Here is a 14,600-nt window from a genome sequence, read left to right as displayed (position 1 = left end):
ACCAGATTCAGCTGAGGTCAAGAACTTAAGGAATGATTTGTACCAAATGCAATCCTCTTAGTTTTAGAGATGTTCAGTACCAGTTTATTACTGACCACCCATTCCAAAACAGACTGCAACTCTTTGTTAAGGTTTTCAGTGACTTCATTAGCTGTGGTTGCTGATGCGTATATGGTTGAATCATCAGCGTACATGGACACACATGCTTTGTTTCAGTGGCAGGTCATTGGTAAAAATAGAAAGAGTAGAGGGCCTAGAGAGCTGCCCTGCGGTACACCACACTTTACTCGTCTGACATTAGAGAAGCTTTCATTAAAGAAAAGTTCTATTATATAGATAGCTCTGAATCCAAGATATGGCAGAGGTTTAAAAGCCATAACACATGGTCAAACACCATTTTTTCCAACAGTTTGCTAAGAGCTGTCAGCAAGCTGATAGGTCTGCTGTTAGAACCAGTAAAAGCCGCTTTACCACTCTTGGGTAGCAAAATTACTTTGGCTTCACTCCAGGCCTGAGGACAAACACCTTCCTCTAGACTCAGATTAAATATATGACAGATAGGAGTGGCCATAGAGTCAGCTACCACCCTCAGTAGTTTCCATCTAAGTTGTCAATGCCAAGAGGTTTGTCATTATTGATCAATAACAATAATTTTTCCACCTCTCCCACACTAACTTTACAACATTCAAGCTTGCAATGCTTTTCTTTCATTATTAATTTTTTTATGCATGAATACAATTACTCACATTTTGTTGTTGGAATTTCCTGCCTAAGTTTGTCCACTTTGCCAATTAAATAATCATTAAAGTAATTGGCAACATCAAATGGTTTTGTGATGAATAAGCCATCTGATTTGATGAAAGATGGAGTTGAATTTGTCTTTCTGCCCATAATTTCATTTAAAGTACTCCAAAGTTTTTTTTACATCATTCTTTATATCATTGATCTTGGCTTCATAATACATTTTTTTCTTCTTTTTGTTGAGTTTAGTCACATAATTTCTCAATTTGCAGTAATTACACCAGTCAGATGTGCAGCCAGACTTATTTGCCACTCCTTTTGTCCCATCTCTTTCAACCATACTGTTTTTCAATTCCTCATCACTCCATGGAGCCTTAACAGTTCTAACAGTCAGTTTTTTAACAGGTGCATGTTTATCAATAATTGGAAGAAGCAATTTCATAAATTCATAAAGTGCAGCGTCTGGATGCTCGTCATTAATCACATCAGACCAACAAATATTTTTAACACCATCCACATAAGAGTCACAGCAAAATCTTTTGTATGATCTCTTATACAATATTTTAGGCCCAGCTGTTGGAACTTTGGCTTTCCTGGTAACAGCCACTATATTGTGATCACTGCATCCAATGGGTATGGATACAGCTTTAGAACAAAGTTCTGCAGTATTAGTAAAAATGTGATCAATACATGTGGATGACCTTGTCCCTGTAGTGTTTGTAAACACCCTGGTAGGTTTGTTTAATAACCTGAACCAGATTACAGGCACTGGTTACAATAAGAAGCTTCCTCTTGAGCGGACAGCTTGATGAAAACCAGTCAATATTCAGGTCCCCAAGAAAGTAGACCTCTGTTTACATCACATACACTATCAAGCATTTCACACATATTATTTAGATACTGACTGTTAGCAGTTGGTGGGCTATAGCAACACCCCAAAAGAAAAGGCTTTAGATGTACCAAGTGAACCTGCAACCACAACACTTCAGTAACACTTGACATAAGATCTTCTCTAAGCATACCAGGGATTTGGCTCTGAATATATACAGCAACACCTCCCCCATAAGTGTTTCTGTCTCTTCTATAGATGTTATATCCTTGTATTGCTACTGCTGTATCATCAAATGAATTATCTAAGTGAGTCTCAGAAATGGCTAATTATGAATGTTATCTGATGTTAGCAAGTTATTGATTTCATGAACCTTATTTCTAAGGCTACATATATTAATATGGGCTATTTTCAGCCCTTTCCTGGGTAGCTTATCAGAGATAGACACAATATGGAAAAGAGCAAACAAAGCAAGAGAGAAAAAAAACATTCAGCAGTCCAGAAATCAGTTGGTGTGTGTAGTATGTGTGTGTATGTGCTGCGGGGTTGAAGCTACGAACTCATTGGCTTGGCTCTCTCATCCCTTCCAGGCTTTTGGGAGGGAGGGTGGACAATGAGCCTGTCATAGTTCCCATGTGCTCTGGCAGCTTTCATGGCTGGGATCAATTCTTTCCTCTTCTGGCGCACAGCTTCAGGATAGTCCTTGTTGAGGAAGATATACGTTTGTCTCAAGTTCTCGGCTTTCCAGAACAGCTACCTTGTCCTTGAACCTCAGGAACTTGACCACTATCGGCCTGGGCCTGTCACCTGGGCCGGTGGTGGGTTAGAGAGGCATCATTGGGCAGATCATGGTTTGGTCTTATTTTGTAATCCGCAATGGACTGTAGCCCCTGCCACGTGGTGGGCGTCGAAGCCTGTGTCATATGATTCCACCTTATTCCTATATTGTCCTTTTGCTCGTTTGATGACTCTGCGGAGGTCAAAGTGGGCCTTCTTGTACTTATTCCTGTTCTCGGCCATAGCCTCAGGGTTGTCTACTACAGCTCTGTGTGCGGTAGCCCTGTTCTTTAGTTTATCGCCAACCTCGGTGTTAATCTAGGGCTTTTGCTTAAGAAAGCAGTGAACCCTCACCTTGGGTACAATGTCACCAATGAATTTTCTAATGTAGCCGGTGACGGAGGTGGTTAACTTGTCCATGTTTTCGGCAGAGTCTCGAAACATAATCCAATCAGCGCAGTCCTGTAGCATAACCTCTGATTCTGATGACCATTTATCAACGGAGCGAATCGTGGGTTCTTCCTGTTTCAGCTTCTGCTTGTAAACAGAAAGCAAGGGTATGGAGTCATGATCTGATTTGCCGAATGGTGGATGAAAGAGGGCCTTGTATGGACTTTATCGCCCCTATTGGTGTTGGAGATGTGTCTTAGTGGCGCTATATTAAAATCGGCGACAACCAGAAAGGCAGCCACTTGGTGTAGGTTATCCTGCTTGTTTATAGCCTTGTACAGTTAATTAACCTCTATGGGCAAACGTCCCACCCTAGTCAACAGCCAGTGGAATCCCGTGGCGCGATTTTCAAATACCTTAAAAATGCTATTACTTCAATTTCTCAAACATATGACTATTTTACACCATTTTAAAGACAAGACTCTCGTTAATCTAACCACACTGTCCGATTTCAAAAAGGCTTTACAACGAAAGCAAAACATTAGATTATGTCAGTAGAGTACCCAGCCAGAAATAATCAGACACCCATTTTTCAAGCTAGCATATAATGTCACATAAACCCAAACCACAGCTAAATGCAGCACTAACCTTTGATGATCTTCATCAGATGACACTCCTAGGACATTATGTTATACAATACATGCATGTTTTGTTCAATCAAGTTCATATTTATATCAAAAACCAGCTTTTTACATTAGCATGTGACTAGCATGTGACTAGCATTCCCACCGAACACTTCCGGTGAATTTACTAAATTACTCACGATAAACGTTCACAAAAAACATAACAATTATTTTAAGAATTATAGATACAGAACTCCTTTATGCAATCGCGGTGCCCGATTTTAAAATAGCTTTTCGGTGAAAGCACATTTTGCAATATTCTGAGTACATAGCCCGGCCATCACAGGCTAGTTAATTTGACACCCACCAAGTTTGGTACTCACCAAACTCAGATTTACTATAAGAAAAATTGGATTACCTTTGCTGTTCTTCGTCAGAATGCACTCCCAGGACTTCTACTTCAATAACAAATATTGGTTTGGTTCCAAATAATCCATAGTTATATCCAAATAGCGGCGTTTTGTTGTGCGTTCAAGACACTATCCGCAGGGTGACGAAGGGTTACGCGCCCGACACGTTTCGTGACAAAAAAATCTAAATATTCCATTACCGTACTTCGAAGCATGTCAACCTCTGTTTAAAATCAATTTTTATGCGATTTTTCTCGTAAAAAAGCGATAATATTCCGACCGGGAAACCCTGTTTTCGTTCAAAAACCAAAAAATAAAAACATGGTGTCGCCTCGTACACGCGCCTCAGTCTCATTGTTCTCTGATCGACCACTATCCAAATGCGCTACTGTTTTTCAGCCAGGGCCTGCAAAGGCATCATTCAGCGTTTTGCCGACTTCTGAGAGCCTATGGGAGCCGTAGGAAGTGTCACGTTACAGCAGAGATCCTCAGTTTTCAATAAAGAGGTGTAGAAGGCCAAGAAATGGTCAGACAGGGCACTTCCCGTATAAATCTTCTCAGGTTTTGGCTTGCCAAATGAGTTCTGTTATACTCACAGACACCATTCAAACAGTTTTAGAAACTTTGGAGTGTTTTCTATCCAAAGCTAATAATTATATGCATATTCTAGTTTCTGGGCAGGAGTAATAATCAGATTAAATCGGGTAAGTTTTTTATCCGGCCGTGAAAATACTGCCCCCTATCCATAACAGGTTAATAAGTGATAAGCAGTAATGGGCAGTCTTTCATTCATTGTTTTATTCTGTGTTGTTACAGCATTCAACCCACATAATAAAAAATTTATCAAAACCGAAATCGTCATTTTTTTATAATTGAACTGAAACCGAACCGACCTCAAAAAGCACACATTTCTCCCCACTACTAGACTGACCATCCTAGCTTCACTGCTTATCAGTCGAGAGACACACTTTTGTTCGTTACAAGAATAAGAAAGCACTAGCTTCATTGGGCTTACATTGTTCAAATTCTTTGGGATAAGTGGGACATCAGTGTCCCACCTGGCCAACAGCCGGTGAAATTGCAGAGCGCGAAGTTCAAATTAAATTACAATAAATATTAAACTTTCATGAAATCACAAGTGCAATACGTCAAAATAAGCTTAACTTGTTGTTAATCCAGCCATCATGTCAGATTTCAAAAAGGCTTTACGGCGAAAGCAAACCATACGATAATCTGAGAACAGCGCCCAGCACACAAATGCATAACAAATCCTTTTCAATCAGGGAGTTGCGACACGAAAGTCAGAAATAGCGATATAATATATGCCTGACCTTTGAAGATCTTCTTCTGTTTGCACTCCAAAATGTCCCAGTTACCTCACAAATGATCCTTTTGTTCGATAATGTCGGTCGTTATATCCATAAAAACTCAGTTTAGCTGGCGCGCTTCAGTCAAAAATCCACTCAGTTTCCCTCCGTCAAGATGCATACAAAATGAATCCCAAACATTACTAATAAACTTTTCCAAACAAGTCAAACTACGTTTATAATCAAACCTTAGGTATCCTATTACGCAAATAAATGATCAAATTTAGACGGGGAATCGTTATTGTCTTTACCGGAGATAAACAAAAAGAACGCACACTCGTCCATGCGCATGAAAACACTACAAACCAAAATGGGAGCCACCTAGAAAAACTACAATTTCTGGGTCATTTTTCCAAAAACCAGCCTAAAACTCTTTCTAAAGACTGTTGACATCTAGTGGAAGCCCTAGGAACTGCAATCGGGCACGATTTCGCCCTTTTATAAAAATGCCAGCCATTGAAATCAGTGGTAGGATGATTTCTTTTGGGGAGGGGGTGGGGGTGGTATGTCCTCGGGGTTTTGCCTGCCATTTCAGTTCTGTTATACTCACAGACATTATTCTAACAGTTTTAGAAACTTTAGTGTTTTTTATCCAATGCATATGCATATCCTAGCTTCTGGGCCTGAGTAGCAGGCAGTTTACTTTGGGCGCGCTTTTCATCCGGACGTCAAAATATCCCAAAGAAGTTAAAGGATTAGCTTACTCCGACTAGCACTGGGCTAACTAGCTAGGCTATAAGCCCACATGGCTAACGCTAGTTATGTTTCACTTTGTTCTCGGATTAGCTGTTTTTCGGAGCCATGGAGCCTGCTAGCCTGGCTCAAGAGGTACTTGTTAAATGAGTATCTTTCATCGACGAGGAGAATAGCGAGGGCAGGACTGACCTCCTCCAGGCATTGGTGGAGGAAGAGGACGAGGAGGCGCAAGCCTTTACCTCTAGGACCTCTTCTACCCTTAGCCGGGCATCGATGGTGGTGGACAGATACAGTATTTGCTCATCGATGTCTGCAAACAGGCAGTGGCCAGACTCAGCATTGAGTGGCTCAAACCCATGGGAGGTGGCAGTGCAGAGAGGGACTAGTAGGACAGGAGGAAACTCCCCTCGCACCATCCCAGGGAAGCAACTCCTCCCAGCCATCCCAGCTTGCGTGGCAGAAGCCAAATGTAATTGGGACAGACTTTTTACCAATATGAATGTCAAATACATGGAAGAGCTGGGACTCGGCAAGCCACCAGTGGTAGAGTGGCCAACCCAACCCAACCCCAGACCCTCATCGCTGGCAGGCACTTTCCTCTCTGGTAATGTTATGTCCCTACTGCTAGCCTACCAATCTGCTTTGATGCTACCGGATAAATGTCTCTTCGCATTGTATGAAAACGTGGACTGCACGCTGTTCTTTGCACTAGCAGAAGACACACCATTGGGTGTGGACGCGCTGGCACACTCTTGGCCGAGGGTGCTGCTTTACGCTTTTCCTCCTCTATCCCTCATACACCCCAATCTACTCAAAGTGAGGAAATAAAGCTCTTGGTAGCCCCTCGATTGCCAGGCAGATCATTCTCTTGCTGTACGACAAGCCCTGGCAACTCCCGTTACGCAAGGATCTTCTGACCCAAGCAACCTGATATTTTCCACCCTCACCTGGACACCATAACCCTCTGGGCCTGGCCCGTGAGAGGTTAAATCTGGATATGTGTAACGGCTTTCTTCATGAAGAGAGGACCAAGGCGCAGCGGGTTGCGTGCTCATCATTATATTTATTGAATGTGAACACGGAAAACAATAAACAACGACAGGAAACAGTTTAGCAGGCTATACACATAACATCAGTGCTAAAGACAACTACCCACAATTAACAAACAAAACACATCCCTATATATAGGACTCTCAATCAAAGGCAACTACAAACACCTGCCTTCAATTGAGAGTCCAACACCCAATTACCTAACATAGAAATTACTAAACTAGAAAGAACATAGAAATACAAAAACATAGAACATAACCCAAAACCTGGAAATAATAAATCAAACACCCTTCTAAACAAACCACCACCCCGAACCACATAAAACAAATACCCTCTGCCACGTCCTGACCAAACTACAATCACAAATAACCCCTATACTGGTCAGGACGTGACAATATGACAGGGTTGCTTCTCGGAGTCATTGAGACTATCCAGAATGCCAGCCAATGTTACCTCAACAATTTTTGGGCACTGAGAAAATTTCAGGTCTGCTGAGCGCAAACTTGAACGTTGTGAAAATTCTATGCAAATTCCTGGGTGCGTTTACTGTGAGCACTGAGGCTGTACCCGCTTTAAGTTAGTTTTAACAGTGGCCAAGTAGGCTACTGTGGCTATTTGATCGTAATGTAGGCCTAACATTGTGGCCTACCATCAAAAACAATGGAGAAAATAACATTTTAATATGGAAATAGCTGTGCTGTCATTTAGCCTACAGTAGCAGCCAATGTGTGGTGTTCAAAATAGGCCTACATTCCATGAGACTTTTGAAAAAAAAATACACAGGGCTTGTCTTGGGGCTACTGTATGCCCAAAAACAGATCATTCATTACCAATGCTCTGTATCTGAGGTTTTATGCTTTTTGTAGGACCGCAAAGTGAGTGAGCGAGCTGCATGAACTGTCAGTTCACCATTCGTGCCTAAGGTTTGCCCCAGGTTTTTCCAAGGTTTCCTTGTTGCCCAACCCTGCTTTTATGCCTATGGTCAGCGACTATTATAATTGAGCTTGTGACTTTCCACCCACCGCCCTTCACTTCATAATATTAGAGAACCGGGGTAACGAAAGTAACCTTGAGTTTTACTCAATGATCTGGGCTTTCTGTTCAGTGCAGCTGATTGATTTCTGATTAGAGTCCTGGAAGCTAATATGAAATTCTGATTCCATGATTTTTCTCCTTCAGATTCAACTAGCAATATGAGATGACTGAGATGACGTTGTTGACACTGCAGAGAGTTGTGATGAGTCTTACATGTCTGACTGCTGCTTCACAGCTTTTGATTTCCATTTCATGACTTATTATCTTGGGACTCTGAGGGATAAGAATACTGTCCTATATATAGCACACTGTTACTCTCCCCATCTGTTGCTGCCAAATGACAGCCAACAGTTATCCATATTACAGTATATGTAACATAACACTGCCTCGATATTATACTCCTGGATATTATACTCCTATTATACTTCCTGGATTCAATATGAAAAGGGTACAGCTGCTGGACTAGGAGGAGCAGTTATATTACTGTGTGAAGTTTAATGGTTAACTCCCCTTGTCCTCCATCCATAGATTCGTCAGCAGCATACCACCCTGCATCTCACTGTTGGCTTGATTCTGAAACTAAGCAGGGTTGGTCCTGGTTGGTCCCTGGATGGCACACCAGATGCTGCGGAAAGTGTTGTTGGAGGGCCAAATCTTGGTGGAGCAAACTCCTCCCTAAAATGTTTGACGCATGCCAGCAAAGCCACTACACTACACAACACAACACTAAACAGTACATGAATGACACTATAATGCTGACAAACGGTGCCCACAAACTGTTAGGGCCTACATAAAGCTGTCCCAACAGCAGAGTCCCAACAGCAGTCCCAACACCTTCCTATTGCTACACCTGGCTATCAGCAGAGCCTTGTCTGGCAGCGAAACAGTTCATTCAGCCTCATTTACTGCCTTTAAAAAAACATAGCTGATATGGCTGACTTGCTTAAACAAATGTGATTTCTACTGTCAACTTCGATGGACAAACTATGGCATAAGGGGACGACGAGTAGATAAGAGGCAATCCGTAATTTCGATTAAGACATTAATGAGCGAACTAGGACGGACGTACAGTTGTCAATATAACTATTTGTTCAGCAGAGCGACAGAATTTAGAACATGGGCAGTCCTTACAGTATTCTCCCTGTACACCAAGTCAGAACCGTAGGATAAATAAAGGGTGCACATACGCAGACAATGAAAGCTCTTACAATATTTTATAATTACATTTCTCTATAACAGGCTATAGGCTGCATGTGCACCATCGTTTTTGCTTTGTCATTATGGGGTATTGTGTGTAGATTGAAGAGGGAAAAAACAATTTAATACATTTTAGAATAAGGCCGTAACGTAACAAAATGTGGAAAAAGTCAAGGGGTTTGAATATTTCCGAAGGCACTGAACATATCTCCCTGGCATATTACATACATTTTTCAGCAGCATACAATAAATTTTTGGATTCAAGGCGGCAGGTAGCCTAGTGGTTGGAACGTTGGGCCAGTAACCGAAAGATTGCTGGATTGAATCCCCGAGCTGACAAGGTAAAAATCTGTTGTTCTGTCATTGAGCAACGCAGAAGAACCCCCTGTTTTCCGGGCGCCGAAGATGTGGATGTCGATTAAAGCAGCCCCCCGCACCTCTCTGATTCAGAGGGGTTGGGTTAAATGCAGAGGACACATTTCAGTTGAATACATTCAGTTGGACAACTGACTAGGTTTTCCCCTTTCCCTTGTGCTGTGCTCACTTGAACAGGAAGGTGGCGCGGCAGTCCTTCGTAGGCAAATTTTGCCATCAAAGTCTGCCATTCTCTATAAACTCTGAAAAAAACAAGGTTGAATCATGATGATGTCAGTGATATTCAGGTCGGAGCTCTAGAAAGAGGCCTGAGTTCCCGACTTGCAATTCCGAGTTGGATGACCGTCGGAGCTGTTTTTTTCGGAGTTCCCAGTTGTCTCTAACTCAGAAGTCAGATTTCGCAATTCCGAGTTTTCAGTTGTTTTGAGCGCAGCAGAGGTCATGCTGGATTGACAGCATGGCCAATGTTGAATGTTTATCCTTTTAAGCTTGGACCCTTAAACCCAGACTTGGGACCATACACCCACTCCACTGAATAGCAGGCTAGTGATTGCTTTGCAATGCAATCTGATGTCTTCCAAACCATTCATTGTTGAATTTGCGATTTCCAACTTGTGTAATGTTTATGTCCAATGGCCGATGAGCACCGATATGTTTTTTCTGTAATTTCTCTTCATTATTTCTCTTCACATGACAAGAATTGAAAGGATTTGCCAGTAGATTGTCGACTTGATTCATTATGGTGGCTGCTGTAGATATAATGTGATTTAACGTAATTTTATCTGTGTCCAATGACATTAAGCCGCCTTAAATGGGCACTTCAAATGTAACTCTATGGTAGCACACAAGGGGCTTGAATTTCCGAGCACTCCCCGTAGATGTTGTGGTGATGTAGTGTCCCCATGAGCAACAGAACACTGAGCCAATCACAGTGCAACAAGAGAACATCCCGAACCTCTACGCTCCGTATTTTCCGCTGTCAGCCCCACCACCACAGAAAGCACTGAGCTGGGCTGAAACACCTGCATTTTGGAGCTGCCTTACTCAAGAAAGCAAAAAAGAGACCATGTTTGCATGCAGCTTTATTAACTTAATGATTTGTATATTTTTTTCATTGTTTGCAAACTGATATGTGACACATATTGATGCCAAAATAACATTCAAAACAGGCCAAAATAGGGGGTAAAATTATATATATATATACATATGTTTTTAGCTAAACAGGTGGGGCTCAAAACCCCTCTGGATGACTGGTCATCACTGGTGGTGCAACATGGTAAAAAAATTGTTCAGTACATATTGTGCTCTTCTATCACACGTGCAGGGTTGTCTCCGAAGGCAAACAACTGTGTTCGTTGTTTGCAGTAACTTCATTGTTGATATAATATCACAAACGAACGTGGCTGTTTCATCATTAAGGATTCCAACTTTAATGCCTCTTCCTCTTTCCCTATTCATTTCTCTCTCATGCTAATATCACAGTGGAGTAGCAGCCTATTGCAATACAATGCAATACAACTTCATTCATGGCATGCCTAGGGATATGAGTAACATCAGCATGTGCCAATGTATGCTGGTGAATAGCTTTATTTAGAAATTAAGAACTTCTACTGTGTTGGATAGCATCAACCACAAGTGTAACATTTTGAACGTGATAGCAAGAGCATTTTGTCAGCTTGTACCTAAATATTTTATTTTCTAGACATGGTGATTGCACTGGTTTCAGAGCAAGAATCAATGAGCTGCCAATTGAAGACTGTTGAAGCCCTCTTGCCTTTTTGTGTTGTAATCGGCCTGTGTGTAGCTGGTGTAGAGAGTCAGGCGCAGGACAGCAGATATGAGTAATCAATGTATTTACTCAAGTATTCACAAAATACAACACAATATACCGAACCCACAATAACGGACCGTATACAAGACAAACAATTACTCACAAACAAACATGGGGGAACAGATGGTTAAATAATGAACAAGTAATTGGGGGATTGGAACCAGGTGTGTAAGACAAAGACAAAACAAATGGAAAATGAAAAGTGGATCGGCGATGGCTAGAAGGCCGGTGACATCGACCGCCGAATGCCGCCCGAACAAGGAGAGGGACTGATTTCGGCGGAAGTCGTGACGTGTTGACAAAATGAATCAATATAGTGAAAAGGGCCTGGACACAAGAACATAGTCTTTTATCTCCTTTCAGCATTTTATCAAAATGCTAATTTGAAAATGAAAATGCCTGTGGCTTTACTCTGGATAACATGCTTGCCAAATGCTACACAACCTCTGAAAACCACTGTCCTTACCAGGGTAATCATACGGTTTAGATCATAGATACCCTGGGATTGAGATTCACGGAAAGATTATCCTAACACATCTTCCGTAAGGTAGTGGAAAATACATTGAATTGATTTTGATTAAAGATGTCATTTTCACTGCTTGACTACCAGTGTAGCACAGTGTATGATAGGCCTACCCACAGAGCATAGATGCCAGGTCATACTTTCTGCTCACTGCTTTCACGGCTCTTTATTTAAATTGATGGAAGCAGATGATTTTCTGCCGTGATTATATTATGTTGACTTACATTATGGTGAATGGAATTTATTAAGGAATGAAGAGAGACAGTGGCGGGTAGAGAATGAGAGTCTGCTCTGGTGGTTAAAAGGGCTAGCAGACAAGAGTCTCTAATACTGTTTGCTGTTTTATATTCCTTTCTACAGGAATGCAAACACCGCATGCACATACACACACACACACACACACACACACACACACACACACACACACTCAGTCAAACACACATGTGCACATGAAGAGTTTATTTCCAAAACGCTACATCCACCAATTTTTCTGATTTTGTTTTTTTCATCAGTAATGATTGCTTATGGGTTCCTTCATGTGTGTGTAAAATATTACTGTTTTCTTCGATTTGTAATTAGAGATTTGTGTATGAAAATGTGTTTTTCTGCAAATGCTATATATCCATTGTTTAACTGGAATGAAATGTTCTAATCCAAAATATTTGACTCTGATATGTGGTTGTCTCACCTAGCTATCTTAAGATGAATGTACTTACATTAAGTCGCCCTGGATGAGCATCTGCTGAATGACAAAAATTTAAAATGTAAATGTTTTCAAGTACAGTGAAATGCCTTTCTTGCGAACTCAAAACCCAACAATGCAATAATCAATAACAATGTATTACTAGAAAAAACACAAAAGTAAGAATAGGAAATATGAAATACACAATAAAGTAAGTACGTAAGTAAGCATAATATATACATAAAATATTTACAAAGTCAGTTCCAATACTATATTTACATGTGCAGGAATACTGGAGTGATGGAGTGATATGTATGGGGGTAAGGTGACTAGGCAACAGAATATAAGATTAACAGAGTAGCAGCAGGTTGTATGTGAGTGGGTGTGCAGGTGTGTAGAGTCAATATAATTGTATCTGCATATTATGTGTAAGTGAGCAAATGATGGAGTGAGTGTTTGTGTGTGTGTTGGAGTGACTGTGTGTGTGTGTGTGTGTGTGTGTGTGTGTGTGTGTGTGTGTGTGTGTGTGTGTGTGTGTGTGTGTGTGTGTGTGTGTGTGTGTGTGTGTGTGTGTGTGTGTAGGGCCCTGTTAGTGTGCAAAGAAATAAAAGGTCAATAAAGATACTAGGTACACTCAGATAGTCCATGTAGCTATAGTGTTAGCTATTTATCAGTCGTATTTCTTGGGGATGAAAGCTGTTCAAGAGCCTGTTGGTGTTGGACTTGATGCACCGGTACCTCTTACTGTGTGGCAGCAGAGAAAATAGTTTATGGCTTGGGTGGTTGGGGTCTTTGACGATTTTCCTGGGCCTTCTTTTCATACCGCCTGATATAGAGGTCCTGGAAGGCAGGGAGCTCGGCTCCAGTAATGTACTGGGCCATCCACACAACCCTCTGCAGCGCCATGCAATCGAGGGTGGTGCAATTGTCATACCAAGCAGTGATACAGCCAATATGCTCTCAATGGTTCAGCTGTAGAACCTTTTCAGGATTTGAGGGCCCATGCCAAACTTTTTTTTATTTTTTCACATACAGAGCTCATATTACTGTATTGAATTATACAAAAAATTACAAAAATAATAACAACAATAATATTGATGTCACAAATGTATATTTTGTACATTTCTTTATAGAATGTTTAGTTATTTGTTACATTTGACTGTGTAAAACCTACTGTATGAAACCTAGCAGTACTACTTGTCTAAGAGTGAAGTGCATAAAAACATTATTATTTGCCTCTCTGAAATGAAACCATCAAGTGATAGATTTTAAACAAATGTGTGTCTGTCATTGAACAACCCCATGCCTTGATAAGATAGTGAAAAAACCCACCAATCTCTTTCATAATTTCTTTAAACAATAAAAATGAATTGACCAACATTTCTGAAAGTGGATACAGTATATAGCGTTTTGGAGTGAAACGCTTCATATGTACACGTACACAGACTCTTAGTCAGCCAGTAAGTCACTCACAAACAAACCATTCCATCCACTTCATTGCAGTCTGCTAAAACAAGGTTGAGTACAGATGCTGCTCTTTATTGTTTTCATTGCATTCTCTGATACAGAATCCACTTACTGCCATACAGGATCCAACCTCCCCTCTCATGTTGGCCCAGAGCCAATCAATACTTCTGTTCTCTCTAGGATTGAGACACCAGCAGGCAGTGGCTGCCTCTGCCTCCCTGCTGCACACTATATCCTTCTGTTTTATTTAACGCAGATCAACTTGGTTTTCAGTTTCATATATATCCATTATGTTCCCCAAAGTCCACATTCAAGTTACAGTGAAAACCGTTTATGAATCGTGGACAAAGGGAATTGTCACATGGAGGTAGAGAACAAAATAGGCCCCCTCATGAAGTTATTGAGAGCTCTGTATAACTGTGAAACTGAGGATGTGGGGTACAGCCTAATAGCTTGTTAAAGACTACCACTCTCTGACTCTGAACGCTGCTGTCTGATAAAGCACAGATACCCAAGGTGCAGCAGCATGCAGACAGTGCACAGCAGGTCAATGGAACGCAAGCCAGTACGCTTTACACTGGCTTCAGTCAGCTAGTCATAGCCATGT

The 14,600-nt window shown here is 41.2% G+C and overlaps 1 protein-coding gene across 8 annotated transcripts in view; it reads left to right on the top strand.

Moving 5' to 3' along the window:
• The window catches only part of cacna1ea (calcium channel, voltage-dependent, R type, alpha 1E subunit a), a 167,107-nt gene that overhangs the window by 105,880 nt on the left and 46,627 nt on the right, over positions 1-14,600 (top strand). The window lies entirely within an intron of this gene.

Source organism: Salmo trutta, chromosome 22, assembly GCF_901001165.1.
Source record: "Salmo trutta chromosome 22, fSalTru1.1, whole genome shotgun sequence".
In the NCBI taxonomy this organism is placed as follows: domain Eukaryota; kingdom Metazoa; phylum Chordata; class Actinopteri; order Salmoniformes; family Salmonidae; genus Salmo; species Salmo trutta.
The sequence above is the reverse complement of the archived record's forward strand: the minus strand, read 5'-3'. Positions and strand labels throughout refer to the sequence as shown.